This window comes from Ambystoma mexicanum, chromosome 5q (assembly GCF_040938575.1).
Source record: "Ambystoma mexicanum isolate Mex_15411 chromosome 5q, UKY_AmexF1_1, whole genome shotgun sequence".
Taxonomy (NCBI): Eukaryota; Metazoa; Chordata; class Amphibia; order Caudata; family Ambystomatidae; genus Ambystoma; species Ambystoma mexicanum.
In genome coordinates this window covers 1136018439-1136034013 of record NC_090933.1, presented here as the reverse complement: position 1 = coordinate 1136034013, position 15575 = coordinate 1136018439, and the positions used below count along the sequence as shown (strand labels likewise).

Sequence of the window (15575 nt, the reverse complement as noted above, 5' to 3'; positions counted from 1 at the left end):
ACTCGTCTCGACTACTCACAAATGTCTTCAGAATGCGGCCCCCAAATATCTGATCGACAAAATCGTTTCCCAAAACCTCAACTAGACCTCTGAGATCAGCCAACTCCCACTCTATTATCTCACCTAGCTACAACCTAAAAAGAGCTGGTGGTACCAGTTTCCCGGTAAAAGCAGCTCTGGCGTTGAATGCCCACTTAACTTACGTATTGACCAGAACTTCCATAGTTTCAGGACCAACACCAAATAATGGCTCCTCACTAAGGACACTGTATGCACTGTTTAACTCTACTATTCAGCTTCCACTTGCCTTACCATTATGTCCTGGTCTTCTATTCAACAAATGTATTCATGTACACCTAGCCTGTGCTATCTACTGTTGCTGCTGACTACTTTGTGCCTGATTCTCTGTCAAATGTATATATGCACACTTAGACTCTGTTAACTACCGCCGATTGTTGATGGCTACCTATCCGATTTATTGTTATTATGTGTATGTGCATCAACAGCCTACTTAGATGTATGTATGTATACTAAGCTGTCTTGAAAAGTGCCCAGATACCTCAGGGTGTGGCGCGCTGTACAAATAATAAACAAACAAACACAGAAGTGTAGACAGGGAAAAATGCCTGCATATCTAAAGCAGTTGCTGGCCACAAGAACTTACGGCAGATCACTAAGATCAAACAATCAGAACCTCTTAGTGATACCTAAATGTAGAACTGTGAAAGTATCCAACACAGCTTTCTTTGCAATCGCTCCTAAGGCCTGGAACAATCTCCCCCCAGAGCTAAGAGCCACAGAATCTACAGATATTTTCAAAAAGAAATTGAAGACTTATCTGTTTACATAATCAATAAGACCCCTGACCTCACATTGAATCCACAACCTATAAATGACCATGGCGCCTAATTGTTTATTGTTGTATATGTCTTGTTGCGCCCTCAAACCCCAGGGTCCATGGCTGCGCATGATAAATCCTTTACAGTAAAGCAAAGTATAGTAAAATGTTTTTTGATGCACACCGTTGTTGAATAGAATTTCACATGATTGGTCACCGTCAGCATTCAGTCTTATTTTTACATTGTTTTTAGAGTGTAGGAGCTGAATAACTCTAAGCAAGCCTTGATCTATGCCCAAACTCGTCAATTTGTCACACAAGAGTTGTCGGGCCACATTATGGAATGCTGCAGACAGGTCTTAATTTGCGACATATTACATTCTTCCTCTGGCTTTCCCAGCCTGCACCAGACAAGATAATAACGTGAAACCACTAAGAACGGATCCTGTGCCTTTTCTATATCCCATTTGCAGTGGGCTTAATATTTCCTTTTGTATTTATCCATTTCCTCACTTCTCTTAATATCATATTGGCAAAGATCGTTGAGGGCGCATCGATTAAAAAGGTCGGTCTATAACTCAATGGATCACCACTTTTATAGATGGGTACAATACTAGCAGTGTGACATGTTGATGGAAGATGGTTTGACTTAAATATGTTCGAAAAAAGTCGACAAAGAATTTCTGACACCAACACAGAATTCATTTTTAAGAGCATCTTCGTTACTCCATCCAGACCACAATATTTTGACTTTTCAATTATATTTGCTATCAGTTCGATGCCCGGGTTGTAAACCCAGGTGGATGCCTCATTTGCGTCACTACCTTGAAAGCTGTGTATGCTCTGGTCCCCCTACCAGAACTTATTACTAAATTGTTGTACACAGACATTTTCGGACATCGAAGAAGATTGTTTTCTAACCTACCCCTCTTGTCTAAAATTTAATTTCCCCCATATAGCTCTCGAATTTTGTTTAACAATTTCTACCAACAACCTTTGATGGGACTTTATATAGCATCCCATATATATCATCTTAACCATGATTTATGATTGATCTTAAAAGTGCGAATCTCAGAATTTTTCAACTCCCATTCACCACTTGCTTTTATTATCAGTCTCACGTTGCTTCTAAATGATTGTTTTTTTAGCTGCAATCTCTATATCAAAGACAGAATTACCACTATCAACAAAGTTATGTTTCCGCCAATGTGTAACATTATGCATGCACTGTCTATAGTATTTCTGGGCATCTGACAAGCTCTGCTCCCAAATATCATGTACTAACAGTACTGAAACCCCAAGCCCTCAGGGAGTTCCACCGCCTGCTCCATGATGGGGAAGAGAACTGACCTTTTTAGCCCAGAGTAACAACCAAAGTCCAAGATATCAGCCATAATGGGCGCCAAGTGAATTTCAGGATTTTTATTAGAGAGAATCATGTCATCCGCATATAGAGAGACAACCAATGTGTGCGTATACAGTTGCACCCCCCTGGTCCAGCTGAGTAATTCTGCCAGAGGCTCAATAGCCAGCACAAAAAGCAAAGCGGATAGGGGTAATTCCTGCCTTGTACCCATTGGGATTGAAACTGATAAATGTTCATTAACAAGGAGCCTAGTAGTAGGTAGATTGCATAATAGTGAGACCAGAGAGACTTTACAGCCCCAGATCCCAGACGTCTGAGCACAATGAATTAGAAGGGCCACTCAATGGAGTGAAATGCCTTCTCTGGGTCATGAAGGGCCACCACCACCACTGGGATGTGCGGATCTATTGCAGATATCAGGCCAAAGACTAATCAGAGCACATATATGGTGGATCTACCATGAGTAAATCCAGAGTGATCTTCCTTCACACATCTGGACATTATAGGCGCCAACCGGTTAACCCGAATGTTGGCTAGAATTTTATTATCCATGTTTATGAGGGAGTATGGCCGGTAGGCCAAAACATCCAAGAGGTCTTTCGCTGGTTTAAGCAGCAGAGTCACCACTGCCTTTCTCATTGAGTCTGGAAGCGCCCCTCCTTCCACGACTTGCTGACAAACCTGTAGCAAGCGTGGGGATAATCTTGCACCAGACGCCTTATAGAAGTCTGCTGTCAACCCATCAGGCCCCGGTGACTTACCCCCAGGCAAAACTTGAATAGCTAGTAGAACCTCTTGTGTCGTAATGGGGTAATTGAGCACCTCCCTCTCCATAAGGGTATCCAGGGTATCCAGGTAACCCTCAATTCGTTTTGGAGAAGTTTCCAGGGCAGAGGGATATAAACAAGTATTTCTAATAAACCAGCACTTGGAGAATCCCTACATTAGTACTTTGTACCTCTGCAGTGAAATACCTCACAGATTGTAAATATGCCCTGGGATTTTCTGCACACGCCACTGTAGAGGAGGTCCCAGATATGGCCTGCACCCCTGCCCCCCATTGCGAGTTGCCAGTAAAATACTCGCCAAGGTATGTGACGTATGAGGAGCAACTGAACCAACAGAGAGCCGCATTGGGCCTCTGCCCTGTGTACATTAGAAGATCAGTACCTGTTGAAATGCCAATAAGCAGACAGCCCTGGGCAGCACGGTACCCTATCAGACAGCGACACCAGCTGCTGATACGGAACGAAGAGTACCTACATACGGTCCACGAAGAGACCCCAAAAGCCCTAATGGAAGGCCAGTGGAAATGACTTAAGGGCCTGAACAGACTCGTGAATTAACAAAAGCGGCTATCGAAGACAGGCACGCCAGTGCGAGTAACTACGAAAATAAATGTAATGGACACAGAGAAGAGACAATGTTGAAACATGAGGAAAAGGTGCTACGTGACAAGATGGAAGCAACCGACATGTTAAACGTGTGTAAATAGGCCTGAAACGCAAGATGCTAAGAAATCGATACTGCTTGCAATGCTTAGTAGAAGATAGAGCTGCAAGCGCCAACCATATATCTACCTCAATAAGGCACATTATACAAGTGTGACTCCATTTTGTAAAAGCAGAAATGTACCCAGGCGGCCAGAGGCCTGACAGGCCAAGTTTCGAAACCCAGCCAAAGGCAAGGAAAAGAGCGGAATCGAAACTTAACAAAGGATGGCTCAGGCCTGGGAAATCGAGGTAAACCCAAGAAGGGAGGCGAGCTTCAGCAGTAGAGAGCCGAAACTTCAGAGCATACCAGCCTGCCCCGCGAAGGTCAAGATAAAGGAGGCCCAGGCAGGTGGTGGAGCTACATGAAGAATTAAATACACGAAAAGCTGGAAACTGAAGCAGATTCACGGTGAACCAACACGTGACCAGCCAGGCGCGAAGATGTACCACCGTCTGATGTCACCCAGATATAAGGGGTGCCATAACTTTTCCTGATAAGAGACTACAGTTTCAAGGCCTTCCTTAGCCAACTAATTGACACATCGCCCTAAAACCACTGATTGATGGAAGGGAGGCAGGGTGAATCTTGGGACACTAGGCACCTGGGTGTCCATTCTGCATGCTGCTAATTAAAGTGGAGATTTATGTTTAGGGGTGTAACCTGCCCAATCACAATGGACCAAGTTATCTGGAGTCCTATAGATATCGTAACCAATAGGACGTCATACTTATAGTGACGTCCATCAGGCGTGATGTAGAGGGATGGGCGTAGACGCCCACCAGATAAGAGTTAACCAATCTGCATACTCTATTGTCATATACAGATATAACACCTATATTTAAGTTACCTTTCCCAACCAATTATATTGCGTGATGATTTTTGTAGAATTAGACGTCAATGATGACGAGTTTAGCCTATAAAAACGGCTGTTCGACTGAAGTTCGAGGAAGTCGGAGCGAGACAGGTGTTCGCAATGCTGCTGATTTTCATATGCTGATGTATGTATCATTAAACGGACTTCCCTTTGCCAACTTATTGAGTCCTGATTTTTGAGATGTGCTGGAGTATGTGAAACCTGCACCCTGTCCTCACATGGTGCAGCTATCTAGTATTACAAGCTCTCGGGGGTTGAGTACTGACCAATGGGTCAACCACCTATGTCAACGTTTTACCCATCCGCTGTCCCTCCCCATATTGCCTGACTGCCCAAGTATTTTACACCCTTTGCGCCATCTCCTTGAACCATGTTTAAGTATTATGTATCTTGGCCTGCGGGCCAGGGTCTTCTACTTTGTCCCCATCCCTTTCCAGGTCTCTAAGCGTCCCCTCGTGTTTGTCTAACTCTCTTCTAATGGTCCTGAGAATACCATATTATTTAGTGATGCAGAGCCCCCTGGTAACACACTTAAAAGCCTCCCCAGGTGTTAGGAGGGAGGACACAGATCCTTCATTTTCCCTAAAGAAATTGTCAATTGGCTCCAGAATCTCAGTCTGAAATACTGCATCAACAAAGGCCTCATGCTTAAATTTAGCACCTATATGTTTCTGCCTCTATATTAACGGTTTATCACCCGAACTCATCATTATTTTGGCTGACTTCCTGGTGTTGGGGGGCCGGGGTTTCCCAGTTTTAGCATATGCGGACGACACCGTCCTGCTGGCAAGAACTCCCAGAGCGTTACAGGCCTTGATTGACGCATAGACAACCTTCATGTGTAATCTAGGTCTACAAATTAACTCCAAGAAGTCGGCAGTGATGATTTGTTCGGGCAGAAAACGGTCAGTGGCGATGAAACCGATGTTATGTGACGGAGAAATCATACCACGAGTCAAGGCCTTTGACTACCTGGGCATCAGCTTTTCTGAAGCCCTGAACGGTAGAAGCCATGTGGACAAAAAATCGGCCAAAATGAGCCAACAAATTGGGGAATTTTTCGTTTTATGTTAAGATGTAAGGGCCAACCCTTAGAAGTAATTACTAAGATATATGGTGCCCAAACATTGACCATCACCCTGTATAGTGCCCCCATATGGGGCTTCACAAAGGTTGGGGACATCCAAGTAAAGGAAAATACATTTTTCAGACAGCTATTGGGGCTCCCGAACTCTGCAGCGTGCATCTCGCTTCATAGAGAACTGGGGATGGAGTTCTGGGAGGATCTCTGGGCGTTGGCTCCAATCTTATTTTGGATCCGATTGTGGGCCAATGAATTTGCATCCCTGGGCCACTTTATTATTCGAACCATGGTGGGCAAAGTGGGCTGGCAAAAAATTCCTTTGCTTGTCTATATATCCAATGTTCTCGGGGAGGCCAACCTTAGTGATCTTTTTCCACCAGTCTCACTCATAAATAAGAGTGAGGCATCTAGATATAAAACTGTGGTCCGAGAGGCCATAGTAAGGAAAAGAACACTTCGGGAACACGGCAACAAATGTGATGAATACCACACTATGATTAGTAGGCCCTCGGGGATCCAAACCTATTTAATATGGAGCCCTTATAAAAAGGATAGGTGGCTTATCACAAGGGCAGGTTTTGACTCCCTTCTCCTGCAAGAAACTTCAGCTAGGTGGAAGGGAACCAAAGACGGGGCCGGCTGTCCGGTTTGCGGAGATCAGCTGGAAGATCTGGCTCATTTTATGATCTTTTGCCCGGGGTACGCAGGCATCCGAAGGGCAACTTTGCTACCCGCCCTAAGGAAAACCAAGGTGCGCCATTATAAAGCTGCACTTATTTATTTACTTAGTGCTGACTGCGTTTTTACAGCATGGGCATTGCTTACATTCCTAAAAAGAGCATTGTACTTTAGGAAAAATTTGCTCAGGCTCCAGGTGGACGAATGCAAACTATGAACCATCTTTACAATGGATATACCTCGCATATTGACTTTTATTGTGCCCCTGTTCAAATTGGATCCCACGATGTAATGAATGTGAACTTGCTATTGTTCAATTTATCTGTATGTCTCATTTTAACCCCAAGCACTAGTTTTTAGGAATTTTGAAGTTTTTATGGATTGTATGTACTTGTGTATTAATTGATCGTTTGATGAATTTTTTTTAAAATTCGAATAAACATGTCTGACTGACTGACTGAAACTTCCAGCACAATTTATTCCATAGCCTCTCTGGTACCTCGATATCTGCAGTGATCAGACAGTGCACAGACCAAAATTTCACATTCTACAACCCACCTGGCTCCCCAGTCTGACATTAGTGTATAATCAATGCACAAGGACGAGTGGTGCACTGGTGAATGGAACGTGTACTCCAGCCCACACGAGTCTCTATCCATCCATATGACTATCACCTTGCATGATCTGCGTAACTGCAAAACTTTACTCGCAGTCCTAGAAATCAGCTTAGGAACCCCCCAGACTTTTCCAGCTCGGGATCCAGCACTGTAGTAAAAACTCCTCCCATATAATCACACTATCATTGTGCCAAAACAACTGTTTTTCAATCCAATGCATGTACTCCAAGTTGTCAGTACTCTGAGCATAGCCGTTGACCAGCATGAAAGTGCAATTATGTATGATGCCTATAACTATCAGAGCCCTACCCTTGGAGTCTGAAAACATCTCTGTGGGACAGAAACCAAGTGATTTGTGAACCAGACTGCAGACACCCCCGAAATAATGATGAGTAAGAGGAATAGTATCAGTGACAGCTCTACTGTTTCACAACTCTTGCTTCAGTTTCTGAGCTCAAATGTGTTTCTTGCAGGAAGGCGATATCAGTGTGGTTCCCGGCTAAAATATAGTAGTACCCTTCGTGCCTTTGAAAAGCAGTCAAGGCCATGCATATTCCACAGGAGGTGGTGAAACCCTTTAACACAATGCATTACTATACATTAATATTAACCATTGTGAATGTGCTACCCAAGTCGCCCCTCCGAGGTCCATCTCCCCGGCCCGAGACTTTCCAGCTGTGCATAGTCACATTGCATCCTATTACACTGATAGCTATGTGCCACACCTGCTGTCGGTAAATCAAAAACATTTAAAAACATAAATATGTAAACTGAATTTCTATCCCCACCCCCACCTGCCAGTACCTAACCACCACCCTTTCAAAATCTCTATTGTATGTACAATTCAGCTGGGAGGTACCCCGAGCTACCAGCCAACACCCCCCCACAAAACATTATCAACCAGCTTCAAAAAGGAGAACTCACAGATTTTGGCCTCATACATATCAGCGTGTCCATTCGTCCCAAGGATCCATTAGCCCGGGTCCTGGGCCAGCGATGGACAGGCTTTCTCCTGGATGGGTGATCGGGGCGACTGCAGTGGCATTGAGTACAGGAAGACTCTAGCTTCATCCGGTGATTGGAAGAACAGGGATTTCCCTTTGTGTTCCACTAAAAGCTTAGCCTGAAATATCATCGTGCATGTTATGCCTCTCTCCCTCATAGTCCATTAAATATCCATATAAGAGTTCCTCAAGGCCTAAACTTTGTCCGAGAAGTCTTGAAATATACAGATCTGGTCTCCTCTATATACCAATTGACCCTTCTCATTTGCAAGCCTCAACACCGCATCCCGGTCCTTGTAGTTGAGTAGGCGTGCTATAATTGGCCTTGCCGGAGCCACAGGGATTGGTCTTCTCCCAGAATTCGGTGCTCTCGCTCGACAGGAAGAAAGAGGAGAAGCAATCAGCACCTAGGACCTCCTTGGGAGTGACTCCACAAATAGTTCCATGGATCGAATGTCACGCGTCCTTCCCATAACGTCCTTCCCATAGCAAGCTTCCCAGGAGCAGGAGCTCCTCCGACTGGATCCACCACTGCAGGAGCAGTTGGCAGCTGGCACAAAGCACAGGTGATTCATGCTGGAATATTGAGAAATGCGGTAAGCGCTGCGCCCGTCCCCGAATCGGCGCCCGAAGCTACATGCAGCATTTATATTTTATCCTTGATGCAGCTGGATGAATATCCCATGCGGATGCCCATCATAGCTGATTTTGAATCCCCGGATCGTTGTGCCCGCCATCAAGGTACACGAGGTACCTAGCTACTCAAAGATGGCCGCCCGATGGAATCTGGAGGCCTCCCCAGCATAGCCAGGCCCACAACAGCACCTACCCACTCCTCATTGGCTGCCTTGCCCTTCTTCAGCCGGATTGGCTGCTGGCCGGCACAGCCGGCCCACCTCCAACAAGGCCCACGAGAATAAGGCCGTCGCCTGTTCTTAGCCTGTTCTTGCCGCTTCTGCCGTCTGCCAGACCCGCTGGCCTCTCGCATGCCTACCAAGGTAAATGTAATGCCCCTTGGGACTACCCCGCGACACTGAGCCCTTAGCATCTGTTGCCACACCCACAAGCTCACTCGAACTCCTTGCCACCATTGACTATTGCCCACGAGCATCTACACCTTGCACATTATGGACCTACAACTTGATGACTGGTATGCGTTATTACAGCGTTATTACAACATAGCTAAACTATGTTAGCACCTGGTCTAATCTGCATATTGTGCCCAGCTAGTGCCCACTCTGCGTCAGCATTATTATACTTTACACTCTACCTAATGTGTCCCACTACATCCAGTCACTGCACCATTGCATTTCACCCTAATGTGTTATTTCGAATTTAGATGCTACCTACTGTTATCTCAAACTCGGGGGTTATGCTATTGCATTTTAGCCAAACTGTGTAATTTCGAATCTAGATGCTACCTACTATTATCTCAAACCTAGGGGCAACGCTACTGTATTTTAGCTAAACTGTGCAATTTGAATCTAGATGCTACCTACTGTTATATCAAACCTAGGGGCTACGCTACTGTATTTTAGCTAAACTGTGCAATTTGAATCTAGATGCTACCTACTGTTATCTCAAACCTAGAGGCTACGCTACTGTATTTGAGTTAAATTGGGCAATTTCGAATCTAGATGCTACCTACTATACCTTACCTAACTGTGGGCTGTCAAACTCAGGAGTTACCTTATTGCATCTAGCCAAACTATGCAACCTCGAATTTAGATGCTACCCTTTACACCTCTGCTTCAGCGTGTAAACTAGGGACTATAATGCTGCCACTCTCTCTGCCATACTAATACTGAGATTGAACCTGCCTTGCTGCTTGCTTGATTCTGGCTAGTGCCTCCATGCCTATAGTTTCACCCTTGCAACACCTTTAATCAGTATATACCCAGCATGTGTCCCTTGTTCACCAGCCTGCTTGCCTGCATCCTACTCTGCCTAAATACTGTAGTACAGTCCAGAATGGCTCCACACCTACCTACCATGACGTACTCGACCATGCTCACCATTAAGTCATCCAGCAACTTACACCAAGATATAAACGACCTACAGCCATTGCTACCTACTAGCCTCCCTCGCTCTACTACTGATAGGACTCAGAGCCAGATTAGCTAGAATTTATGAGCCCCTAGCCTGTTCATTGCCTACCATACAGAAACCTAAAACCCTGCCGGTCCGACACAGTTTATCTACTAGGAAACCCAACTCACCCCAGAATTCCAATTCTACACCTCCACTTAGTGCCGCTAATCAGGGCACTCCTGAACTAACACAGGACCATTGCCAGACTACTACTATTAAAACCACAGCCAGCACCCAAATTAAGGGAGCCCTGATCAACGCCAGATCATTGGTAGCTCACGCAACAGAAATCGCTGATTTGATTCTCAAAGAAGACCTTGACTTCCTTGCTATTACTGAGACCTGGCTGCATCCAGCAGCATGTCTCATGCTTCTGCTTGCAGTCCCAGATAACTATTCTATCCAGAGACAAGATCGACCCAATTCCAGAGGAGGGGGTGTCGCTATTATCCACAAATGTAGTCTCACCATGAGACTAGCAACAACCATCTACGACCTCTCTTGTGAAATACTCTCAGTTAAAGTCCCTCTTATCCATACCCAAACTCTCAACATCCACCTGATCTACCGCCCTCCAGGCCCAATAGGCATTTTTGACGAGGACATTAACACCATTTTATCCAGCAACCTTAAAAGTTCCACCCAAGTACTCACCTCGGGGACTTCAATGTGGGCTATAACGAACCAGAAGACCAAATCGCTAGCACTACAGCCAATACCCTCTCCAAATTAGGTTTTGTACAAAGAAGCATGACACCTACACATGCTAAAGGCAGAATACTTGACCGGGTGGTCGACTACAACTGCCTAGCGAACATCACAAACATTCCACCTTTAGTCTGGACCGACCACCACCTGGTATCGTTCATGCTATCCACCATCCGACCCCCTCACCCACCGGCTATCAGGGCCCCCCCCTACACTCACGAGAAACAAGAAGAGCATTACAGTCGAGAGACTCATCGCGAACCTTCTCCCCACACTCAACACACTCCCTGAAAATGTGGACCCAGTGATCCTGGTCGAAGAATATAACAAAATCATGGCCACCTCACTGGATCTAATTGCCCCCCTTAAACTCAGACCAAGCAAACCCAAAACGCATCTAAATAATTGGTACACACCATTCCACAAAAACTAAGGCAGCAAAAAATAAACTGTGAGGCTATTTGGAAAAAACTCCCCTCAGCAGCTAACAAACTCAAACTCTCTAAACTAACTGCCCTTTACAAAAAAGAAATATAACTTGCTAACCTAACTTCCTTTGACTCCCACATATCCCAAGCAAAATCAAACATGAAGGAACTATTTTCCATCCTTAAAGAAGTAGAAACCCCTATAGTACCACCAGATACCTGCACCAAAGATAAGAATTGGTGTTCAGAAATCCAAAACGCCCTAGCCAACAAGATCGCTACCCTACAGAACAAAATCTCCAATAAAAAAGCCTCCTTAAACGATCCCCTGCCCTCTAAAATACCGGAGACGCCTACTATAAGAGAAATCACCTGTTTCAATTTCTCCAAAGTTACTGCACTTGAAGTGGGAAAAATCATCCTGTCTCTGAAACCATCCAATTGTCAAGGAGATCTGTGCCCAGCACAGCTCATCAAAGATGCCGCCCGCGACCTCTTCCCTTTCATTATGAAACTAATTAATGCTTCCTTCTCCACTGGCTCTATCCCCACTAATCTAAAACAATCCTGGGCACTCCCACTACTAAAAAAACCTACACTTGCCCAGCCACGCCCACCAACTACAGACCCATAACGACCGTACCATTCCTCCTAAAAATCCTGGATAAGGTCGCCTATGTACAAATACAGAGGTACCTGGAAGAACATTACCTTTTAGGAGCTAGGCAATCAGGCTTCCATCCTCAACACGGGACGGAAACTGCCCTCATCGACCTGAAAGCTCAGATCGATAAGCTCAGAGATAATGGCCAAGCCGCCCTACTCCTCCTCTTTGACCTCTCTGCTGCCTTTGACTTGGTGGACCATTCTGTCCTGTGCACACACCTCCACACATCAGCCCACTTCTCTGCTGAGGCCATCATCTGGATTAGCTCATTCCTTAACGGTAGAACTATGAGGGTCTTTTCACCCACAGCAGCAGCAGACCCTATACCTATCACCTGTGGGGTGCCACAGGGCTCCTGTGTCTCCCCTACATTGTACAATATATTTACTAAGCCCCCTTTCGATGATTTGGATCATCTCAGTATCACCTACACCAACTATGCAGATGATACCCAGATCCTCCTTCTGCTTTCTGGAGATTATGAAAAGGATTTGGCCTTGGTAAATCGAGTGTACATCATCATTCAGGCATGGATGGCCAAACACGGACTATGCCTGAATGATGATAAAACTGACCTTATCATCCTAGGCACTACCACCAGCCTAAAGAAACTAGGCCCTGCCTACTGCTCCTTCGTGATTGAATGGCAACAACATCAAAGTAGGACAAGAGGTCAAAACATTAGGCTTCTACCTGGATTCCAATTTCTCCTTCAATAGACAGGTGAGCTCCCTAGCATCCTCCACAGCATACACGTGCAAATTGATCCGCGCAGCCAAACCATTCCTGTCCGACATTAGTTGCCTCACCCTCGCTAGAGCCCTTATACTGTCCCGCCTAGACTATTGCAACGCCCTCTGTGTGGGATCCTCTAAAGCCATCACTAGCAAACTACAAACTCTTCAGAATAACGCTCTTAGAGCAGCTCTGGGCATCTCTAGAAGAGAGCATATTACAGCTTATATCCAACAGTACAACTGGCTGTCCGTCAAAAACAAAATTCTCCTGAAAACGGCGTCACTCACTCATAAATCCCTTAATAACGCAGCCCCGATCTATTTGATTGACAGTCCTCCTTTAGACCTACAAGAACAGCCTACAAACATTGCCTTTCTGTCCCCAACTTCAAACGCTCTACTATTGGTGGCAACAGCTTCCCCGTAAAAGCAGTCATATTGTGGAACTCCTTGCCGCCAACTCTCAGAAAGGACTTGCCCTATCAAAATTTCCGCTCCAAGGCTCCAAGGAAAACACAGGCCCCCAAAGTCACTTAGGCGCCAAGTCTCTCCCACTTGTGCCATTTGCACACACTGTAACTACGTGTGCTTACGTGTGCCTACTTGTACATATGTTTATTATCTTGTGTATCCTCTCTGTGTTTATGTATATATTATGATTGTTGTAACATATTATGATTGTTGTAACTAAGCTTCGCAAATTCATGTAAAGGCCGCGCCTTGATACCTGAGAGTATGTCATGCGCATTACCAATAATAAACAAACAAACAAATAAACTCGTTACAGGAATGCCCACAATCCCAATATTATTTCTCTGGTATCTTGATTCCAGACCTTCATGCTTGTCTGCAAGCTCTTTCACGTTTTCCTGATCTGTACCATTTCTTTCGTTCTTGCTGTTGCCTCGTCTTCCACTGACGATGCCCGGTTTTTGCTTCTTCCAGTCACTCCCTGTGTTTGTCCAGCCTAACCTTCATGTGGTCATCTTTGCAGGTAAGGGAATTGAGCTTGGTATCAAGAGAGTGTATCCCAGCCTGCAATTGTACAAAAAGAATCCTTAGTATCTCTAAGGTCCCCCATTTCTCCACTCAACAAGCCCTCCTGGGAATCCGGGGGGTGTGGGGGCAGGAGGCTCCCGTTGGGGCCTTCCTTTATTACTGAAGGCGGTTGCCTCAAAGGGGAACTTAGATTGCTGTTTATCAGACATCCCCATTATCAATGGAACCACAATATGTTTGGCTGCCCCAGTTTAGACCAAAGCACTGGTCTAAAGCACAAATGTATGCCCCTACTCCTCACCAGTAGGGAAGGAAGATTCAGCAGCTGACAGAGGCACAGGCCGAACTAACTTTCTGGAGATTTTGGGTAGCCAGAGAGTCCTTGACCCGATACCCAAATTGCTACAGGAAAGGGTCCTCAGCAGAGACACATAGGAAGCAACTCAGGTTTAGCTCAATGTCTTCCCAGTCCTCCCACCTAACAAACCAGGCTGGGGCACCACGCACCACTTTATAAACATTTTTATTTAGGGGGCACAAATCCTATGCCACTGCCTCCTGTGAACTCTGGCCTCGGGAAGGGGCAATCCAGCAGTCTCAGACACAGGTAGAGTCACTTAACTCGTGGAGTGTGGGGCAAGGTAATCCTCAGCCTCAATGCGTGTCACTGAGACCCGCTGGGATCTTCCACTGCTTCCCTTACCAATGTCCAAGGGCCACAGTGGATTGGTTCACCCCCATTGAGCGCAGTAGGGTTCGAGCATACTTACTGCCCCTGCCATCTGGGAACAACCAGACCAACACCACTGATCGGCCACTCTGTGCTATGCTCTCCTCTTCAAAGCACGAATCACCCAGCTGAGCGTACTGTCTCTACCATGCAGCTCTGTAGACAATCCCAAGATAACCTTAGCACGGGCCCAAGCTGCCACCTGCAGTCCTCACCCCAAGCCCAGAGGCTTCCAGTCTGGTCGACAACAGCACTGTTGAATATCTGTGACGGACGCAACCCCAGTCAATGGCAACCTGTTCTGCAGTCGCTGGTACCTTCTGGTACCTTCCTCAATATTGGCAATGAATTGCAGTTAATTGGGGTTGTTGTGGGCCTCCATCTTATCCCGAACTGCATCATCAGTCAGTGCACAGGCCACATTGGGAAGGCGATCGAGCCCTAAAAACTGTCAAGCCATCTCCGGCTCCCATCCACCGAGCACAGTTCTCAAGCAATGGTAGCCAGCCCACGTCCCTGACCAGGAATTGCCAGCTCCCATGAAGAAAGCAGGTCTTTTGATTCGAAATTGGCCAGCCTCCAGCATTCAGCCTCGCCTTCGGGCCATAAGTCTCATTTTGCTCAATGGTCGGTTCTATGCCACACGGACCAAGCTCCCTGCCACACTCTGTGTTCAATAGTCGGTATCACGGGCTAGATCATGTTTCCTCTGCTGGTAACAGGATTTAAATTCAGGATTATACAGAGGTGTCACGGAGCTCAGATCAGAGCAGCCATCTTGGCTGGGTTCTCGAGCGCCACCGAGTTTACTAAACACTTGTGCTTTCATTCTTCTCCCTGGCTTGAGTTTACAGAGCACTTGTAGTCTAAATCTTTTCTTCGGGTTGACTCTAGTAATCTCAAGGTCTGTTGGGACTTGAAGTCCACTTTACTAATTTGAGGTTATGGCATCCTCAAAGGGGATATCTGAGTGTTGCATCTTGGAGTGCAGAGAACGTGCAGGAAATCCTGCTGCATCCACCCACTCGGAGACACATCAGGTAGCAGCCGGACAAATCCAGTCCCACACATAAAAAAAGGTTGTGCAGTTCCTTCAAATCATCAAAAGTGCCAATTTTGCCATATATATGGTAGGGACAGCCATCATGAGTTTGTGCTTTTTAGTTAAAACTGAAATATATTGTAAGCACAGGCATCATGAGCATATTCTTTAAAGTGACAGTGCTGGCATATATTGTGGTCAGAGGCATAATGTAGTGC

At 45.8% G+C, this 15575-nt stretch overlaps 1 protein-coding gene across 1 annotated transcript in view; it reads left to right on the top strand.

Annotated features, from left to right (window-relative positions):
• The window catches only part of LOC138498361 (extracellular calcium-sensing receptor-like), a 316510-nt gene that overhangs the window by 105709 nt on the left and 195226 nt on the right, over positions 1–15575 (top strand). The gene's annotated exons all lie outside the window — the stretch shown is intronic.